The sequence below is a fragment of the Mauremys mutica genome, chromosome 1, assembly GCF_020497125.1.
Source record: "Mauremys mutica isolate MM-2020 ecotype Southern chromosome 1, ASM2049712v1, whole genome shotgun sequence".
Lineage (NCBI taxonomy): Eukaryota > Metazoa > Chordata > Testudines > Geoemydidae > Mauremys > Mauremys mutica.
This window is the reverse complement of record NC_059072.1, coordinates 664,596-686,979: the sequence shown is the minus strand read 5'-3', so window position 1 is coordinate 686,979 and position 22,384 is coordinate 664,596. Positions and strand designations below refer to the sequence as shown.

At 49.7% G+C, this 22,384-nt stretch overlaps 1 protein-coding gene across 5 annotated transcripts in view; it reads right to left on the bottom strand.

Annotated features, from left to right (window-relative positions):
* The window catches only part of SHANK3 (SH3 and multiple ankyrin repeat domains 3), a 748,791-nt gene that overhangs the window by 601,499 nt on the left and 124,908 nt on the right, over nt 1-22,384 (bottom strand). The window lies entirely within an intron of this gene.

Sequence of the window (22,384 nt, the reverse complement as noted above, 5' to 3'; positions counted from 1 at the left end):
AATTTTTCAAGCATCCCTACTCCGTCCCGAAGGCTATCTCAGATAAGGTGGCGGGAAAAAAAGATGCGAGAAGAAATGTTTTCGGAAATAATGGAAGTGACCCGCAATGAAAGAGCGCATCTGAATGAGTGGAAGGACGTGGTAGCAAAGTACAGGAAAGATGCCAGTGACCGTGAGGACAGGAGAGACCAACATGAGGATAGGAGGGACTAACATGAGGACAGGAGAGATGCTCAAGATGAGAGGAGAGATGCTCGAGATGAGAGGTGGCGGCAGGAAGATCAGCGGTGGTGGGATGCAACTCTGGGGCTGCTGCGTGATCAAACTGACATGCTCCGGCGTATGGTGGAGCTTCAGGAACGGCAGCAGGATCACAGAGTGCCGCTGCACCCCCTGTATAACCACCCTCCCCCCTCACCATGTTCCTTAGCCTCCTCACCCGCCAGACGAGTAAGAACTCGTGGGAGTAGGCTCCATGCACCCGCCCACTCCACCCCAGTGGACAGCCCAACCAAAAGGCTCTCATTATTATGAAATTATGAAATTTTTATAGTGGCCTTTTACTTCCCTACTATTCTCCTCCGAAACCCCACCCAGGCTACCTTGTCAGTTCTCTCCCTCTTTTTATAATTAAGTAATAAAGAATACATGATTTTTAAATGAGAGTGACTTTATTTCCTCAGAAAGCAAGCAGTGATCGAAGGGGGGGTGTCTTACAGTGAATGAGTCAATCAAGGGGGGGAGGGTTTCATCAAGGAGAAACAAACACAACAGTCAGACTGTACCCTGGCCAGTGATGAAACTGGTTTTCAAAGCTTCTCTGATGCGCACCACTTCCTGGTGTGCTCTTCTAATCTCCCTGGTGTCTGGCTGTGCGTAATCAGCGGCCAGGTGATTTGCCTCAGCCTCCCACCCCGCCATAAAGGTCTCCCCCTTACTCTCACAGAGATTGTGGAGCACACAGCAAGCAGCAATAACAATGGGGACATTGGTTTGGCTGAGGTCTGAGCGAGTCAGTAATGTGCGCCAGCACGCCTTTAAACGGCCAAATGCACATTCTACCACCATTCTGCACTTGCTCAGCCTGTAAATGAACAGCTCCTGACTATTGTCCAGGCTGCCTGTATATGGCTTCATGAGCCATGGCATCAAGGGGTAGGCTGGGTCCCCCAGGATAACAACAGGCATTTCAACATCCCCAACTGTTATTTTCTGGTCTGGGAAGTAATTCCCTTGCTGCAGCCATTTAAACAGAGTAGTGTTCTTGAAGACGCGAGCGTCATGAACCCTTCCTGGCCATCCCACGTGGATGTTGGTGAAACGTCCCTTGTGATCCACCAGTGCTTGCAGCACCATTGAAAAGTACCCCTTGCGGTTTATGTAGTGGGTGCTCTGGTGCTCCGGTTCCATCTATCGCCCCACCACAGTTAGGGAATCCCATTGCAACAAAGCCATCCACTATGACCTGCACATTTCCCAGAGTCACTACCTTTCGTAGCAGCAGCTTAGTGATTGCTTTGGCTACTTGCATCACAGCAGCCCCCACAGCAGATTTGCCCACTCCAAATTGATTCCCGACTGACCGGTAGCTGTCTGGCGTTGCAAGCTTCCAGAGGGCTATTGCCACTCGCTTCTCAACTGTGAGGGCTGCTCTCATCTTGGTATTCTGGCGCTTCAGGGCAGGGGAAAGCAAGTCACAAAGTTCCATGAAAATGCCCTTCCGCATGCAAAAGTTTCGCAGCCACTGCGAATCGTCCCACACCTGCAAAACTATGCGGTCCCACCAGTCTATGCTTGTTTCCCAGGCCCAAAATCGGCATTCAATGGCTAGAACCTGCCCCATTGCCAGCAGGATCTCCAAAGCGCAGGGGCCCACAGTTTGACAGAATTCTGTGTCCATGTCCTCATCACTCTCGTCGCCGCGCTGCCATAACCACCGCCTCCTCTCCTGGCTTTGCAGGTCCCGATTCAGCATTGAGTGCACAAGAACGCGCGAGGTTTTTGAAACGTCCATGATTGGTGTCTTGAGCTGAGCAGGGTCCATGCTTGCTGTGCTATGGTGTCTGCACAGTTCACCCAGGAAAAAAGGCGTGAAACGGTTGGCTGCTGCTGCTTTCACGGAGGGAGGGGTGAGGCTGTACCCAGAAGCACCCGCGACAATGTTTTTTGCCCCATCAGGCACTGGGATCTCAACCCAGAATTCTAATGGGCGGGGGAGACTGCGGGAACTATGGGATAGCTATGGGATAGCTACCCACAGTGCAACGCTCCGGAAATCAATGCTAGCCTCGGTACATGGACGCACACCGCCGAATTAATGTGCTTAGTGTGGCCGCGTGCACTCGACTTTATACAATCTGTTTTACAAAACCGGTTTCTGTAAAATCGGAATAATCCTGTAGTGTAGACGTACCCTAAATCTCCCAACAGGAGAGAGACATTAACTAGTGTGAATTGCTGTCTCCAGGCCCATTGACACCAGACTGACTAGAGCAGAACATAAAAGATGACAGAAGACTTCGCTGTTTACTCTTCCCACCTGTATGAAGATGAGTTTTGCAAGTGTATTCCTCCCCTCAGCTGAGTTTGCACTCAAAGATGAAGTGGGAAGGGAATAAAAACCCCAAACCAGGAAGAACTGTATCTCATTGCTTCTTGGATTCTGGAAAGTAAGGATTACTAGACATAAGCAAAAGATCCCCACTGCTTAGCCCTAAAGGACACGTAGAGTTTGCTTACCATAGAAACATCTATTACTTTTTGGAAACTTAAGATTGTAACTCATTTGTGTGCATATGTCTACCTGCTTTAACCTTGTAAATAACTCTCTGGTTTCCTTTGCCTGTTAATAAATCTTTAGATAGTTAATTATAGAACTGGCTACAAGTGCTATCTTTGGGATTGTCGGTGACCCCATGTTACAGCTGTTATAGGGCCTGAGGAGTTTACACTTAATTGGTTGGTGAAATCTAAGTACAGAACTCCCCACCTGGTTGGGGTTTGTGCCCTGGTTCTTAACTGTCTGCCCTGAGGTTGATACTCAGGCTCTTAAGTTTCTGCAGAGCAGCCTGACAAGGCCTGTGAGCAAACACCACCTTTCCTTACAGCTAGCACAGTAAGAAATGTTGTATGGGGAAGAATCCTGCTTTGGCCCCGAGAAAACGACCTCGATGAACCCTGTAAGGTTTTCTGTCTCCTACTTCTACAGTCCCGAGTAGGAGCAGAGACATTATTTTACCTCTGTATTTGGCACTGCTGCGCCCAGCTGCTGGGATGCTAAGCCCAGTTCTGGTGTCCACAAGTCAAGAAGGATGCTGACAAACAGGACAGGGTTCAGAGAAGAGCCAAAAGAATGATTAAAGGATAAGAAAGCCTGCTTTATTGTGACTGAGCTCCCTGAGTCTATCTAGTTAGTTTAACAAAGAGACAGCTGATGAGGGACTTGATTACAGTCTATAAATATCTACACGGGGAACAAATATTTTAAAATGGTGTCTTCAATCTAGCAGAGAAAAGTATAACACCATCCAATGACTGGAAGCTGAAGCTAAACAAATTCAGACTGGAAATAAGGTGTAACATTTAACAGTGAGAGTAATTAATCATTGGGATAATTTATCCAGGCTCATGATACATAAGAATGGACATACTGGGTCAGACCAAAGGTCCATCTAGCCCAGTATCCTGTCCTCTGACAGTGGCCAATGTCAAGTGTCCTAGGTGAACAGAACAGGTAATCATCAAGTGATCCATCCCCTGTCACCTATTCCCAGCCTCTGACAAACAGAGACTAGGGACACCATCCCTGCCCATCCTGGCTAATAGCCACTGATGAACCTATCTTCCATGAATTTATCTAGTTCTTTTTTGAACCCCGTTACAGTTTTGGCCTTCATAACATCCTCTGGCAAGGAGTTCCACAGGTTGTTTTCATGTTTCCATCACAGTCATGATTTTACAGACCTTTATCATATCCCCTCTTAGTCGTCTTTTTTCCAAGCTAAACAGTCCCAGTCGTATTAATCTCTCCTCATACGGCAGCTGTTCTATACCCCTAATCATTTTTGTTGTCCTTTTCTGAACCTTTTCCAATTCCAATATATCTTTTTTGAAATGGGGCAACCACATCTGCACGCAGTATTCAAGCTGCAGGCATACAATGGATTTATATAGATGCAATATGACATTTTCCATCTTATTATCTATACCTTTGTTAACGATTCCCAACATTCTGTTCGCTTTTTTGACTGCCACTGCACATTGAGTGGATGTTTTCAGAGAACTATCCACAGTGACTCCAAGATCTCTTTCTTGAGCGGTAATTTAGACCTCATAATTTTATATGTATAGTTGGGATTATGTTTTCCAATGTGCATTACTTTGAATTTATCAGTATTGAATTTCATCTGCCATTTTGTTGCCCAGTTACCCAGTTTTGAGAGATCCTTTTGTTGCTCTTCACAGTCTGTCTGTGATTTAACTATCTTGAGTAGTTTTGTATCATCTGCAAATTTTGCCACCCCGCTGTTTATCCCTGTTTCCAGATAATTTAGGAATATCTTAAATAGGGCTGGGCCCAGTACAGACCCCTGGGAGATACAACTATTTACCTCTCTCCAGTCTGAGAACTGACCATTTATTCCTACCCTTTGTTTCCTATCTTTTACCAAGTTACCAATCCATGAGAGAACCTTCCCCCCGCCCACCCCGATGCAAAGAATTCATTTAGTTTCTCCACAATGGCCTTATTGTCCTTGAGTGCTTCTTTAGCATCTCGATTGTCCAGTGGCCCCACTGGTTGTTTAGCAGGCTTTCTGCTTCTGATGTACTTTTTGAGTTGTTGACTAGCTGTTCTTCAAATTCTTTTTTGATCTTCCTAATTATATTTTTACACTTTATTTTCTAGAGTGTATGCTCCTTTCTCTTTTCCTCGTTCGGATTTAATTTCCACTTCTTAAAGGATGTCTTTTTGCCTCTCCCTGCTTCTTTTACTTTGTTGTTTAACCATGGTGGCTGTTTTTTGGTTCTCTTGCTATGTTTTTTTAATTGAGGGTATACATTTAAATGGAGCCTCTATTATGGTGTCTTTAAAAAAGTTTCCATGCAGCTTTCAGGGATTTTGACACTGTACCTTTTAATTTCTGTTTAACTAACTTCCTCGTTTTTGTGTAGTTCCCCTTTCTGAAATTAAATGCTACACTGTTGGGCTGCTGTGGTGTTTTCCCCGCTACAGGGACGTTAAATTTTATCATGTTATGGTCACTGTTACCAAGCGGTCCAGCTATATTCACCTCCTGGACCTGATCCTGTGCTCCACTTAGGACTAAATCAAGAATTGCCTCTCCTCTTGTGGGTTCCAGGACTAGCTGCTCCAAGAAGCAGTCATTTAAGGTGGATCCCTTCCTGAGGTGATAGGGTTCTCCATCACCTCACAATTTTAAATCAAGATCAGATGCTATTCTAAAAGATGCACCCTAGGAATTACTTTGAAGAAGTTCTATGGCCTGTGTTATACAGGAGGTCAGACTAGATGATCATAATGGATCCTTCCAGCCTTGCAATCCATGAATTCTAGGATTATTTCCTTATTTGCAAGACACATTTGAAAAGATACATGCCCAAGACCACTGCCTTGGAGACCTCATGGCCACTGGAAACATAGAATCATAGAAGATTAGTGTTGGAAGAGACCTCAGGAGGTCATCTAGTCCAACCCCCTGCTCAAAGCAGGACCAACCCCAACTAAATCATCCCTGCCAGGGCTTTGTCAAGACAGGCCTTAAAAACCTCTAATGATGAAGATTCCACCACCTCCCTAGGGAACCCATTCCAGTGCTTCACCACCCTCCTAGTAAAATAGTGTTTCCCAATATCCAACCTAGACCTCCCCCACTGCAACTTGAGACCACTGCGTCTTGTTCTGTCATCTGCCACCACTGAGAACAGCCTAGCTCCATCTTCTTTGGAACCCTCCTTGAGGTAGCTGAAGGCTGCTATCAAATGCCCCCTCACTCTTCTCTTCTGCAGACTTAATAACCCCAGTTCCCTCAGCCTCTCCTCATAAGTCATGTGCCCCAGACCCCTAATCATTTTTGTTGCCCTCCGCTGAACTCTCTCCAATTTGTCCACATCCCTTCTGTAGTGGGGGGACCAAAACTGGACACAGTACTCCAGATGTGGCCTCACCAGTATCGAATAGAGGGGAATAATCATTTCCCTCGAGCTGCTGGCAATGCTCCTACTAATACAGCCCAATATGCCATTAGCCTTCTTGGCAACAAGGACACACTGCTGACTCATATCCAGCTTCTTGTCCACAGTAATCCCCTGGTCCTTTTATGCAGAACTGCTTCCTAGCCATTCGGTCCCCAGCCTGTAGCAGTGCATGTGATTCTTCTGTCCTAAGTGTAGGACTCTGCACTTGTCCTTGCTGAACCTCCACTTTGTCTAGCTCACGCTGGACCCTATCCCTACCCTCCAGCGTATCTACCTCTCCCCCTAGCTTAGTGTCATCTGCGAACTTGCTAAGGGTGCAATCCATCCCATCATCCAGATCATTAATAAAGATATGCAACAAATGAAACCTCTCACTCTAGCTCCTCTTGACATGACTACAAAGAATAGTTTCTTGTGCTTCAGTGCAAGTTGCATATCAGTACCCACAATGCTCAGTACCAGTAGATGATTTTGCTAAGCAAGTTTGAGGCATGTTTGCAAAAGTGGGAATGAGGTTAAGCATCAGGAATGTGCTTGTGCAGGGGGGAGGAGGTTGTTTAGCACACAGCAGTCCAGCTGGCAACCCATTGTGCTGCAGTCCATTATCCTCCATTAACAAGAAATTATAAGAAAAATCAACAGCCTCCAGAAAAAAGATCCTTGAGAGGAAATGATACAAGGGAGTGGAGATCCTCTTCCTTGAAATGAAAGAAAATAAATGAGATATTCTTCTTGTAGAGAAATTACTCCAATGTCATAATGGGGGATTTCAACCATTCTCATATTGACTGGGTACACGTCACCTCAGGACAGGATGCAGAGATAAAGTTGTCAAGAAACTTAAATGACTGCTTCTTGGAGCAGCTAGTCCTGGAACACACAAGAGGAGAGGCAATTCTTGATTTTAGTCCTAAGTGGAGCGCAGGATCTGGTCCAAGAGGTGAATGAATATAGCTGGACCGCTTGGTAATACGGACCATGATATAATTAAATTTAACATCCCTGTGGCGGGGAAATCACCAGAGCAGCCCAATAATGTAGCATTTAATTTCAGAAAGGGGGACTACAAAAAAATGAGGAAGTTAGTTAAACAGAAATTAAAAGGTACAGCGCCAAACGTGAAATCCCTGAAAGCTGCAGGGAAATTTTTTAAAGACACCATAATAGAGGCTCAACTCAAATGTATACCCCAAATTAAAAAACATAGTAGGAGAACCAAAGAAGTGCCACCGTGACTAAACAACAAAGTAAAAGAAGCAGTGAGAGGCAAAAAGGCATCCTTTAAGAAGTGGAAGTTAAATCCTAATGAGGAAAAGAGAAAGGAGCATAAACCCTGGAAAATGAAATGTAAAAATATAATTAGGAAGACCAAAAAAGAATTTGAAGAACAGCTAGTCAAAGACTCAAAAAGTAATAGCAAAAAATTGTTTAAATACATCAGAAGCAGGAAGCCTGCTAAACAACCAGTGGGGCCACTGGACAATCGAGATGCTAAAGAAGCACTCAAGGACAATAAGGCCATTGTGGACAAACTAAATGAAATCTTTGCATTGGTCTTCACGGTTGAGGATGTGAGGGAGATTCCCAAACCTGAGCCATTCTTTTTATGTGACAAATTAGAGGAACTGTCCCAGATTGAGGTGTCATTAGAGGAGGTGTTGGAACAAATTCATAAACTAAACAGTAATAAGTCACCAGGACCAGATGATATACACCCAAGAGTTCTAAAGGAATTCAAATATGAAATTGCAGAACTACTAACTGTAGTCTGTAACCTCTCATTTAAATCAGCTTCTGTAACAAATGACTGGAGGACAACTGATGTGATGCCAATTTTTAAAAAGGGCTCCAGAGGTGAGCCTGGCAATTACATGCTGGTAAACCTGACTTTAGTACCAGAAAACTGGTTGAAACTACAGTAAAGAACAAAATTGTCAGACACATAGATGAACATAATTTGTTGGGGAAGAATCAACATAGTTTTTGTTAAGGGAAATCATGCTTCACCAATTGACTAGAATTCTTCGAGGGGGTCAACAAGTATGTGGACAAGGGGGATCCAGTGGATATAGTGTACTTAGATTTTCAGAAAGACTTTGACAAGGTCCCTCACCAAAGGCTCTTAAGCAAAGTAATCTGTCATGGGATAAGAGAGACGGTCCTCTCATAGAACGGTAATTGGTTAAAAGATAGGAAACAAAGGGTAGGAATAAATGGTAAGTTTTCTGAAAGGAGAGAGGTAAATAATGTCCGCCCAGGGGTCTGTGCTGGGACCATTCCTATTCAATATATTAATAAATGATCTGGAAAAAGGGATAAACAGCGAGATGCCAAAATTTGCAGATGATACAAAACTACTCAAGATAGTTAAGTCCCAGGAAGAGTGCGAAGAGCTACAAAAGGATCTCACAAAACTTGATGACTGAGCAACAAAATGGCAGATAAAATTCAATGTTGATAAATGCAAAGTAATGCACACTGGAAAACATAATCCCAACTATACATATAAAATGATGAGGTCTAAATTAGCTGTTACTACTCAAGAAAGAGATCTTGGAGTCATTGTGGATAGTTCTCTGAAAACATTCACTCAATGTGCAGTGGCAGTCAAAAAAGTGAACAGAATGTTGGGAATCATTAAGAAAGGTATAGATAAGACAGAAAAGAGACGGTTACTCACCGTAGTAACTGTTGTTCTTCGAGATGTGTTGCTCCTATCCATTCCAGTCAGGTGTGCGCGCCGCGCGTGCACGGCATCTCGGAACTTTTTTACCCTAGCAACTCCGGCGGGCCGGCTGGCGCCCCCTGCAGGGGCGCCGCCATGGCGCCTGTTATATACCCCAGCCGGCCCGTCCGCTCCTCAGTTCCTTCTTGCCGGCTACTCCGACAGTGGGGAAGGAGGGCGGGTCTGGAATGGATAGGAGCAACACATCTCGAAGAACAACAGTTACTACGGTGAGTAACCGTCTCTTCTTCTTCGAGTGATTGCTCCTATGCATTCCAGTCAGGTGAATCCCAAGCCTTACCTAGGCAGTGGGGTCGGAGTGAGATGTGGCGGAGTGTAATACCGCGGAGCCGAAGGCTGCGTCGTCTCGAGACTGCTGCACCAATGCGTAGTGGGAGGCGAAGGTGTGGACGGAAGACCAGGTGGCCGCTCGACAGATGTCCTGGATGGGAACATGGGCCAGGAAGGCAGCGGACGAGGCGTGCACTCTCGTCGAGTGAGCAGTGAGGCGGCATGGTGGCACGCGAGCAAGCTCGTAGCAGGTCCGGATACATGCCGTTACCCAGGAGGAAATCTGCTGCGAGGAGACCGGCTCGCCCTTCATGCGGTCGGCGACTGCTATAAACAGCTGGGTCGAACGCCGGAAGGGCTTCGTCCGCTCGATGTAAAAAGCGAGCGCCCTGCGGACGTCGAGGGTGTGAAGCTGTTGCTCCCGAGGCGAGGCATGCGGCTTCGGGAAGAAGACCGGGAGGAAGATCTCCTGATTCAGGTGGAAGGCCGAGACCACCTTAGGGAGGAAGGCCGGATGCGGTCGAAGCTGCACCTTGTCCCCGTGGAAGACAGTGTAGGGTGGACCCACCGTTAGAGCACGGAGCTCAGAGACTCGTCTCGCTGATGTAATGGCGAAGAGGAAGGCTGTCTTCCAGGAGAGGTAGAGCAGGGAGCACGTGGCCAAGGGCTCGAAGGGGGGACCCATCAGCTTGGCCAGCACGAGGTTCAAATCCCAGGTCGGGGCAGGACGCTGCACCGGCGGGTACAAGCGGTCCAGGCCTTTAAGGAAGCGGGAAACCATCTGGTTGGAGAAGATGGACCGACCTTCCACAGATGGACGAAAGGCGGACACTGCTGCCAGGTGAACCCTCAAGGAGGAGACCGCAAGACCTTGCTCCTTAAGGTACCAGAGGTAGTCCAGGATGGTAGGGACAGGGACTACGAAGGGATTGAGGCCTCATTGGTCACACCAGAGCGCGAACCGCTTCCATTTCGCCAGATAGGTGGAGCGAGTGGAAGGCTTTCTGCTCTCTAGCAGGACGTGCTGGACTGCTGCCGAGCAGTCCCTCTCTGCGTGGGTCAACCATGCAGGTACCAAGCTGTAAGATGGAGGGACTGCAGGTTCGGATGGCGGAGCCTGCCGAAGTCCTGGGTGATGAGGTCTGGCCACAACGGAAGGGGGACGGGATCCCGAACGGAGAGCTCGAGCAGCAGGGTGTACCAATGCTGCCTCGGCCAGGCGGGAGCTACGAGTATGAGGCGGGCTCTGTCCCTCCGCAGCTTCTGTAGCACTCGGTGTACGAGCGGGAACGGAGGGAAGGCGTAGAGGAGGTGATCCTTCCAGGAATACAGGAAGGCGTCCGACAGGGAGCCCGGCGAGTGACCCCGGAACGAGCAAAACAGGTGGCACTTCCTGTTCTCCTTGGACGCGAATAGGTCTACTTGGGGAAACCCCCACCTCTGGAAGATTGTGTGTACTACATCGGGACGGAGGGACCACTCGTGGGAGAGGAACGACCTGCTGAGATGGTCGGCCAGCGTATTCTGCACTCCCGGAAGAAAGGACGCTTCCAGGTGAATTTCGTGGGTCACGCAGAAGTGCCACAGGAGCATCGCTTCCTTGCAGAGGAGGGAGGATCGGGCTCCGCCCTGTTTGTTCACGTAGAACATGGCTGATGTATTGTCCGTGAACACTGTCACACAGCGGCCTTGCAGGTGGGTGCGGAAGGTGTGACAGGCCAAACGGATTGCTCGCAGCTCGCGGACGTTGATGTGCAGAGCGAGCTCCTGGGGCGACCACAGGCCCTGGGTGTGAAGGTCGCCCAGGTGAGCTCCCCAACCGAACGCTGAGGCATCCGTGGTCAGAGTGGCGGACGGGTGAGGAGGGTGGAACGGGACTCCCGCACACACGACCTCCAGGTCGAGCCACCAGCGGAGGGACTCGAGGGTCGGCCTGGTGATCGTGACCACCATGTCGATGGGATCTCGATGCGGCCGGTACACCGACGCGAGCCAAGACTGGAACGGGCGGAGGTGGAGCCGCGCCTACGCGGTGACATAGGTGCATGATGCCATGTGGCCCAGGAGGCGGAGGCAGGAGCGCACCGTCGTGGTCGGGAAGGTGACGAGGTCCTGGATGATGGAGACCATCGTCTGATGTCGAGATTGTGGTAGGCAGGCTCGGGCCAACAAGGAGTCGAGGACCGCTCCAATGAACTCCACCCGCTGCGACGGAATCAAAGTGGACTTCTCGGCGTTGATGAGAAGACCGAGTCGCCGAAAGAGGGACAGGATTTCTGTCATCTGGCCCATTACCAGCTGTCGAGACTGTCCGCGAACCAGCCAGTCGTCGAGATACGGGTAGACGTGTATCTGACGACGGCGGAGGGCTGCGGCCACCACCGCCATGCATTGGTAAACACCCTCGGTGCGGTAGCAAGCCCGAATGGTAACACGGCGAACTGGTAGTGGGCGTTGTTGACCACAAAACGGAGGTAACGTCGATGAGGGGGATAGATCGCGACATGGAAGTAGGCGTCCTTCATGTCGAGGGCGGCAAACCAGTCTCCCGGATCCAGAGAGGGAATGATGGTCCCCAGGGTGACCATGCGAAACTTGGGCTTGAGCAGGTATTTGTTCAGCTCGCGAAGGTCCAGGATAGGACGTAGCCCTCCTTTCGCTTTGGGGATGAGAAAGTATCGGGAATAGAATCCCCTGCCCCGCCTTTCTTGAGGCACTGCCTCTATGGCACCCACGCTCAACAGAGTCTGGACCTCTTGTAAGAGGAATTGCTCGTGAGAGGGGTCCCTGAAGAGGGACAGGGAGGGTGGGTGGGAAGGTGGGGGCGAAACAAATTGAAGGCGGTATCCCGACTGGACTGTTTGAAGCACCCAGTTGTCCGTTGTTATTTGGGACCACGCCGAAAAGAAATAGGAGAGGCGGTTGCGGAAGAGAAGGGTAGGATCCGGTAGGGAGAGTGATGGGCCGTCCTCGTGCGTCCCATCAAAAGGCCTGCTTGGACCCTTGAGGGGCCTTGGAAGAGGCCTGGCCCTGATTACGCCTGTTGCCGGAAGGACGACGGCGATTTAGGCCCGGTCGCCTGCTATTATACGGGCGGTAGCGTTGCTGCTGGAAGGACCGGGGGGGTTGCTGTCGGAAGGACCTGCGCTGTGGAGCCGGCGTGTGCATCCCGAGGGTGCGGATGGCAACGCGACCGTCCTTCAGGGTCTGGATCCGTGAATCAGTCTTCTCAGAGAAGAGACCCTGAGTGTCAAAAGGCAGGTCCTGTAATGTATACTGCACCTCCGGCGGCAGGGTGGAGGACTGCAGCCAGGAGATGCGGCGCATCGTCACGCCGGAGGCCAAGGTCCGAGCTCCCGAGTCCGCGGCGTCAAGGGCGGCCGTGATGGAGGACCTGGACGATTTCTTTCCCTCGTCCAACATTGCTGAGAACTCCTGGCGGGAGGCTGTTGGCAGGAGCTCTGTAAACTTCGCCAGGGACGTCATGATGTCAAAGACGTACCTGGCGAGGAGGACCATCTGGTTGGCGATGCGCATTTGCAGGCCGCCTGCCGAGTAGATTTTGCGGCCTAACAGGTCCATCCGCCGCGCGTCCTTCGATTTAGGCGCAGGGGCAGGTTGACCGTGCCTCTCCCTGTCATTGACCGACTGGACGACCAACGAGTCCGGGGTTGGGTGAGTATAAAGATACTCGTAGCCCGTGGGGGGGACTGAATATTTGCGCTCGACCCCACAAGCCGTAGGAGGGATGGACGCCGGCGTCTGCCAGAGTGTGGTGGCGTTCTTCTGTATTGTCCGCACAAACGGTAACGCCACTCGCACTGGAGCCTCCGCTCCGACGACGTTAGTGATAGGGTCCTCATCCTCCTGAACCTCCGCCACCGGAAGAGCCATAGCCGTCGCCACGCGGCGAAGCAGGTCTTGGTGAGCCTTCAGGTCTATAGGCGGAGGCTCCTTGGTGGAAGCTCCGGCCACCACCTCGTCCGGTGAGGACGACGAGGACAAGCCCTGGACAGCGGCCTCCGTGGAAGGACCTGCGGACTGTTCGTCGGCTGGGTCGGGCTGCATGGTCCCCTCGCGGTCAGGCTCACGTGGAGGTGAAGGGGGCGGCCGCCTAACAGTCGCCTCCGGTGCCCTGCGCTCGGAAGCAGGGGCTCTTGGGGGCAACGGCACCCCCTGAGCTTCATACTGGGCCCATGGCACCCAGAATCCCCACTGCTGTGCCTCCTGAGGTTGACCGTGGGGGGTAGGCGGTAGGTGAGCATTGCTGTCCGCCGCGGAGGCGACCGATGCAGAGCGGGATGGCCATGGCGGTGCCGAGGCGCTGATGGATTGCGCCGTCGACTGAGGCAGTCCGGCCCCGGACGGTGCCGAGGATCGGTGCCGGTCTTCACGGTACCGGGATGGTGACCGAGACCACCGTCTGCTGCGGTGCCGGGAGCTCGACCGGTGCCGGGAGCTCGACCGGGATCCAGATCTGCGGTGCCGGGAGCGGCTGCGCGAGTCGCGGTGCCGGGAACGGTGCCGGGACGGAGACCTCCGTCGGTGCCGATGCGATGGCGATCGGGATCTGGTGCGACGCCGGGAGTGCGACCGGTACCGCGATGACGAACGGTACCAGGACTGCGACCGACGTCGAGACGGCGACCGGTACCACGATGGCGAGCGGTGCCGAGATCGCGAGCGACGGGACGGTGACCTGCGGTGGGACCGGGAACGTGACTGGGACCGGGAGCGTCGTCCGTGCCGTCTGTCCGGAGAGGGCGGCCGGGTCATCATGGCCGGCTTTCCTGCCGACACGACAGCCCGCGCCGGCGGTGCCGGGGGCCGGAGGCTCGGTGCCTCTATGAGCTGTATCAGCTCGCGCGCCGAGGAGAAAGTCTCCGGCGTAGAAGGCAGCCGGGGCTCAACCACGGTCGGTGCCGGGGAGCGTGGCGGTGCCGGACTCGACGGCCCTTGCGGTGCCGGAGTCAACGGTCTGGTGCACGTCTTGTGCACGGCTACCGCGGGGGCCGCAGGTAGCGCCATCGTCATCGCTGCTGAGTCCTCCACGCGGGACTTAGCGATCGCCTTCGCCAGCTTGCGCTTCTTAGAAGGCGAGAGTGAGCGGTGCCGGGTCTTCGGAGCCGCTGTCTGAGGCTGCGGAGCCACGGTGCCGGAGCGGCTCGGGGCCGCCGGTGCGCTCTGCACCGATGAAGTTCTCGGTGCCGGCGCGGACGGTGGCAGGGGGCTGGAGCGACGCCTCCATTAAGAGTTGTTTTAAACGAATGTCCCGTTCCTTACGAGTTCGCGGCTTAAAGGCGGAACAGAAAGAACACTTATCTGTTCGGTGACCTTCGCCAAGGCAACGGAGGCAGGCGTCGTGCGGGTCCCCGATTGGCATAGGCCTCTGGCACGATGCGCAGGGCTTAAAGCCCGGTGCCTTGGGCATGAGCCCGCACCGGGGGAGGAAAGGGAGGGGATACCCCCCTTAACCTTATCCTAAAACTTAACTAACTAACTATCAAAAACTATCTACACTAAGTACTAAACGAACTATATACAGAGAACAGTAGCGAGAGCTAGGGTGGTGGAGGACAGAGAGCACTCCACAGTTCCAACTGGCCGTCACGGGCGGTAAGAAGGAACTGAGGAGCGGACGGGCCGGCTGGGGTATATAACAGGCGCCATGGTGGCGCCACTCCAGGGGGCGCCAGCCGGCCCGCCGGAGTTGCTAGGGTAAAAAAGTTCCGAGATGCCGTGCACGCGCGGCGCGCACACCTGACTGGAATGCATAGGAGCAATCACTCGAAGAAGAATATCATATTTCTTCAATATAAATCCATGGTATGCCCACACCTTGAATACTGTGTGCAGATGTGGTTGCCCCATCTCCAAAAAGATATATTGGAATTGGAAAAAGTTCAGAAAAGGGCAACAAAAATGATTAGGGGTATGGAACAGCTGACATATGACGAGAGATTAATAAGACTGGGACTTTTCAGTTTGGAAAAGAGACAACTAAAGGGGGATATGATAGAGGTGTATAAAATCATGACTAGTGTGGAGAAAGTAAATAAGGAAATGTTATTTACTCTTTCTCATAACACAAGAACTAGGGGTCACCACATTAAATTAACAGGCAACAGGTTTAAAACAAACAAAAGGAAGTATTTTTTCACACAACGCACAGTCAACCTTTGGAACTCCTTGCAAAAGAATGTTGTGAAGGCCAAGACTATGACAGGGCTAAAAAATGAACTAGATAAATTCATGGAAGATAGGTCCATTAATGGCTATTAGCCAGGATGGGCAGGGATGGTGTCCCTAGCCTCTTTCTGCCAGAAGCTGGAAATGGGAAATTGATGATTATCTGGGACACTGGACACAGGATACTGGGCTAGATGGACCTTTGGTCTGACCCAGTATGGACATTGTTATGAGAAGCTAGGTGTAGGGCCATACTTTCTGAGCGTGGGAAGACAATATTCCCTTATCATGAGGCACACCTGGAGGCTTCTGCTTCAAAGTCCTTCCTGTGGCTCATGAGCAATTTCAGCATAAAACAAACAATCTTTTTCAGGGCTCAGTTTGGCTGGAATGCTGGCAAGAACTGTAACAAAAGCATCCAGCTCCCAAGAGCAGAGGGGAGTGGGGTGCCATTTGGTCACATTTCCAGTTGCTAGCAGGATGCAGTTGAAATACCAGTGATCTGACAGGTTTCACACAGACTATTAGACATCAACAAACAGAGATTTCATTCACTCCTGCTACAAGATGTCAAATTATCAATTTTCTTACATATACAAAGAGGGTTTAACTGTCCTCTCTGGAGGCCCAGTGAATGATTCTCTAACCCTGCATGAAGAATCCTAGACTGGGTTCGGAGACATGAAGCCAGACCATCACTTTGGGCTGTGACCCAGACCAATGCCATATGCGAAGTAGGGTCAAGACTTGGCTAGAGCTCTCTAAAGAACACCTAGTAGTGCTGGTGATTCCGTGGAAACCATTCTGTCCCTCAATAGCAGAATCCATTGGGAGCGCTCTCCCTTCTGACTTTGTGCTCCGGGGTGGTGCTGTGATAAAGGGAGTGGTATGGTTGACTCTGAACAGGGAGCTCTTGTTTCAGAGTCAGTAACAGCGTCTGCACAGTGGAAAGGAGAAGTGTGCCACAAGGAATAGCATGAGTCATTCAGTGGAAGCCCTGTCCCCACCGAATCAGTATGAACCACAATGGATTATGTCTGGCACAGTGCTAGGGGATGCTGGGAGCAGCTGGTAGTGTGGGTGTCTATGTGAGCACTTTCCCTTTGGAGTTAGCACTGACTCCAAAGCCTCACTGCAGTGTTAGTCTTATGTCGCAACCAAAGGATGGTACCATCAGCAGTGATCAATCCCCAAATCCCTGGCCACTCATATACATTAGCAACCCATGGTGTTTTTGGCAAGTGTCAGGGTGTTAACCCTGATGTCCCAGTCAATTTCTAACTCAGCTAAGTACATTCTGTGATTCTGCTGACCCAATTCCCACCACCCACCATAACCTCAGCTGGACACAGGTTTGTCCTTTGCTTCCTGACCTAAACCTGCTGTTAAACAGCTGCTGCGTTCCACCCCAGAGGCGCATGCATTTCTGTAGGTGACATTAACTGTAACACAATAGGAAACTTTTCATTGTATCTTTATTTATTATGAGATGGAAACACTAATACTACCTGGAGTCTGGCTGTGAAAGAGGACTAGCTTTAGTTAACTGCCCCAGGAGGAAAACACCAAGCATGCCTCAGCAGGGGTAGTTGCCTCACGCAGTATAGATCTCCTGAGTTATCCAATTAATGTATTGCAGAGCATGGAGTCTGAAAACTCTGCACACAGAGGTGAAACTCCTTTAACAAATGAGCACATCTGTGTGCTGGGATGTTACACTTCCCAGAATCCAAGGGAAGGTCTGCCAGAGATATTTTCTTCCCAGACATAAAATTGTTACAGGCTCAGAGAAGGTGGTCCATGCAAAAAGGGTGATTTAGTTGGGAATTGGTCCTGCTTTGAGCAGAGGGTTGGACTAGATGAGCTCCTGAGGTCCCTTCCAACCCTGATATTCTATGATTCTATGATTTTAAATGTCAGGGTAACTGACATCATCAAAGTCTCTTATTTACCCGTATGAAACCCTCAGTCCCGCTAATTGTTCACAGTCAGTCTAGGTAGCCCATCTTCCTGTCCCTAGGTAGTCCACATTCCTGTCACTTTTCCCCTCAATATCCCACCTCAACATCTTCCACTTGTTTCTTACACCCATTTGTTGATTCTTCTTTTCACTTAGATTACAAACCCTTTGGGGCAGGGGCAGGCTCTGATAGGAGTACCAGGGGCCCTAATCTCCACTGGGCATTCTGGGCACTGCTGCAATACAGATAAATGCTAAATAACAGCAAGAGATGTTCAGCAGGGAGACCCCCTGCCCCCTACACCTTTCTCTCCATCCTCACAGAGAGAGCAGGGGGCATCAGTATAAGGATGAATAAGGTTGAGCCCACAGGAGACTTGCTTGAATGGCTGCTTTCTATCTCTCCCCATCTGGGTGAGCAGGCCTCTCATTTTCTGAGACAAATAACAGACTAGAATTTCTAAGAAATTAAGTAAATAGAAACCACAGAACTAAACATCATCTAGGAGATTTCATGCCCTCTCCCAACCTTTCCCCGGACAAGTGCCTGACTTGACCAGACCCTCCCAGCTGCCCAGAACCCCAGTGGCAGAAATATTTCCAACCTTTCATGTTTTTCTGCCTCTATAGTGGCTTTTTGGACAACATGCTGATAACTCACAAACAGAATGCTAGAAAGTCACAGTTCAGTATTACCAACACCAAGCTTTTGGGGGCACGAATCAGGCCCCCAAAACCAAGAGATTGGTCGACATCATGAGATTTAAAAAAAAAATTAACTATGTTCTTTTCCTTTGTCTTCTGGTTTCTGAATACTACAGTTCACATTTTCAGGCTTTTCTCTGCAACCACAAGGACTAAAATTTGCTTTATTCTGAAATGGAAGCTGACATTCTCATACAATCACGTGGATCTGGGAGCTGGGTCTTTAAAAAAATTTAAGGACTAGCAATAAAATTGCAGAGTTGGCAAGACTGAGTCATGAGACAATTCAGCCCAAACCTGGATCATTTATGAAAAAGTTATGAGCATACAGAAGGCAGATTTTTAAACAAAACTAAGCAGCACCAAAATGTCACCAGTCTGTATTGTCACACAAGGGAAAATCCTTGACACCCCAACCAACAGCCATAATAGCTTTGTTGAAGAGAGAATACCAAATTCCAGTACCACGGAGGACACCACCCAACCCTGCCTCCAGAGATATCCTAACCATCACTGCCATGAGAGAGACACAGCCACAAACACAAATATATTTAGAATGCAGGGAAGGTACAGAATACAAGGATCCTCTTTCCTTTCCCTCCTCCCTCCCCCACTCTGTAATACCAAATGCGACTGGCCACGGAGATGTAGTCTTGTACTCTGCTGAGCAAATGGACAAATCTCTTATAGTATTCAAAACAACTGCCTCTAGAAATATGCTATGCACCACAGCACCACGAGATCCCACAGCACCACAAACCAAGTAGAATCAGTTCTGTTTTCATGTCATTGTCCTGAGAGAGCTGTACACTATATACTGTGCCCAAAAGAAATCAGCTATGTGCATCCATTTTCCCAAGGGAAATAGCCTCAAAACTGAGGCCTCAACCCACACAAAGGAAGGAGTATCAATATACACACCAGTTTGCTTAGAAATGTAAGCCAACTACATACAATGGTCACATCACAGGGAAATAAACTCTGCCCTGAGACTGGTCTCAGAGATATTCCACAAAAAGTGTTTCTCAAATACAAAACCTCTCACCCAAATCCAATGCTCCTGTGAGATCCATCACATCCATCAGCCACAATGCCACAGCACATGAGGGCCGTCCTGGCACCAACACGCCACGACACTACTCACAGAGAGAGAAATGCCTAGGGCTGTAATTGTGAGAATGGAATAGGAGAAGAGGATGGAAGCAGAGGGTACCTTGCTCTTCACTCTGGACCTGCTAGCCCCTGAAGTTTGCCTTTTGCCTTTCTGTTCAGTCAGTTTTCTTCCTAGGGAGGAACCCATGTCCCTCACTCTGCCCCTCTCCTTTCTCACTCCGGTCTCTCAGTCCCGGCTGTCTCAGGCCAGTGCAGGCTCCACACCGGGATGTGGAGCTTGCAAACACATGCATTCCACAATCTTATTCTTTCCAAGTAAAGCAGCAGCAGTCTGTGCTGAGGGTACAAGTTACACCAGCGCTGGCTTTCAGGACTGTGTTCTCTTCAAGTGAGCAGCAGGCGTGCATGTCACACACACACTTTTGTCTCGCTGTGTGACAGTCTCTCCCTCTCTCTTTGCCACTCTATTTCTCTGTCCCTCACAGGGAGCAGTCTCTCTGGTTGGCTGCTGGATATGGGCTTCTCCTTTGCTGCCTGATCCTCACGACCTCGGAGCGACACATCAGTGGATGCAACACACATACACAGAAAAAAGCTAACTAAATTAAATGCACAAGTCAGCATCTTCTCCACAGAAATCAGGTGGGATTGGAGGCTCAGCTTCTCATTGCACTGCCCTGTCTGGATACTAAGGGACAGATTCAATACAGTTTGGGGAACAAAAGAAGACCCAACACAAAGGGATTATTTTTAATAGAGGTTTGTCTGCAAAGTGCCTGTATACTTCCCCACACATCTTTGGGGGCAGCACATTGCACACAAGCTCAGATGTCCCCCCACCATACATTAGTCCTCAGCCCCCGCCTTTCTGGAAACATGGCCCTCAAGTTGCATAGTCCACTAGTGCCATGCAATAGTGACTTGAACTCCTTGCCACTAGGAGAGTACGGGACACTCATGTCCATTGCACAGATGTTCTTGTGTCAAACATCGTGCTACTCACTGCACAAAATCTCTCCCTTGTGTCACTCCACAGACACAGTTAGTCCCATGTTGCGGCAATCCTGTGAAGGCTAACGGAAGGGCCTGTAATTCTCTCTTCCCATGATAGAGGGTCCCATCTGGAAGAACAAGCCTTTTGGGGAGATTGTTTTCTCTCTTTCTGCTTAGGATCTGCTCAGAGGTCCTCTCATTCAGCTGCTGCTGTTTTATAGACCAATTGACGCCCCTCTGCCCAGCAGCATAAGTCAGCAGCATCAAAGATCCCAACATCCCAGCACTGCCCTGAGGAATTGTGCCAGGAGCTGAACTGAGGAAGCCTAAAGCTGGAGGCCAAACAGATTCCAGCACTGCCATGGGCACTGAGGAAGAAACAGGGACAAATGGCATGTGTCTGAAGGAAACTTCACACTGCACTAATAATACACTTTCCATTTCACACTGCAAGAGTGACTGGCAGCTGAAGAGGCCGTGCCTGGAGACGGCTCAAGGCAGCCCCAGCTTGAGTAGGTCAGAGTCTATGCCTGACAGTAGATATGAGGGGTCCCCATCCAAGCAGGTCAGAGTCAAATGATGGCATGTGGGGAAGAACACCCATCATGAGCTTCTCCATAAAGCCACTACTCTCTTCTCCTGTGACTCTTATAAGAAATCAGCCCTTATTGATGGCCAGACCGCAGGGAGTCAAGAGTAGCTTACACTATTTGTTTATTTATATTTTTAATACTTTCAAATGTGTTGGAACCATCAAGCAAGCTATATACACAGCTAACCTTTGGAGCTGTGGGACAGGCAGTCTCGTCCTCATTCCTCTTTTATCACCCATTGTTTCTCATACTTGCTGATTGCATCTTGCTTCCAATTAAACCCTAAGCTCTTCAAAACAGGAAATCCTGTCTTTCTAAGTCCTTGTGCAGCATCCAGCACACCTGGGCCCGATCCTGATTGGCCCTCTATGGACTACCACTATACAAATCAACAACAATTAAGGATACCTTGGCCTGGGGGGGAGGATCAGGCTCGGGGAAAAGAAGGGGTGTCTATGCCTGTCAGTAATATTTGAATCCCCCAGCTCTGGTGGGTGAGAGTCCCTGCTTGCTGGTGACAAGAGGGGTATCCCAGCCCAGAGAGTGAGGGCCTGATCCTGGGGAAATCCTGAAGAAGCCCTAGTCCTCTCTACTATAGTACCTTGAGTTTCTTATAGTGGAAAGCAAGTCACAGAATCATGCCCCAGCTTCCTGGGAATAGGAAGAGCACCATGTCACTGCATTCAGACAAGACATGGCCAGTGCTGGGTCACTCTCCAGCACCATTTTTGTGCCATTACCACATGGCAGATAGACTGGCCATAGCTAAAAGGGCATGACTGTGCTACCATCTCCTCCTGAACCCCAGCTGCTCAGTCTGAATTGTGAAGTACTATGGAGAAAAGGATATGTGAGTTTCAGCAAGTTTCCTGACAAAAAAAGTTCTTCCAAGTGCAATGTCTGAACTCTCTCTCACACACACACACACCACCCATCTGCAGTGTACTTGGGAAGTGGAGGACTTGGAATGTACATTCCCTTCCAGGAAACAGTCAAAAAAAATTATTTTGCTCTTTTTACTAAAGCGGTCTCCACTCTGAACTTAGTTCAAGCCAGATGACTAGTCCCCAAAGAAATCCGACGCTCCTGTCCAGATACACACATGGGTTAAAGCCTGTGGACAAGGCAGTGCAATACTGTTTCTGTATGTGAGGAAGAGAAGCCCTGCAGTGTCTGCCAGGGGAGAGGAAGGATGCTTGTCAATGTACGGCATTGTGCTGTACTGGTATTCAGTGACTCATCAATATCAGCAAATAAAGCAGCTCTTCAGCTGGCCCATCATGTGTTTCTCCCAGCCTCACCATCCCAGAGAGGCTTAGCCCTGACCTCCCTCTCACAACTCAATCCAGCTGCACAACTGATTGCTGAGAGTATGGAACCAGTTCAATATCATCAGGTGGGCTTCCAGCCACAGTTCCATGGGGGGGCCTTCAGCTCGGATCACTAAGTAACATAAACCAGCCCTTGGCAATCAACACACATTTTTAGGAGGGAATTTGAGATCTGGCAAAGGGGGAAGTCTGGAATGTACACAGATCTCTTTTTCTCTGACACTCTCTTTGCCAGCGAGATTCTCTCTGACAGACTATGATTTATCTG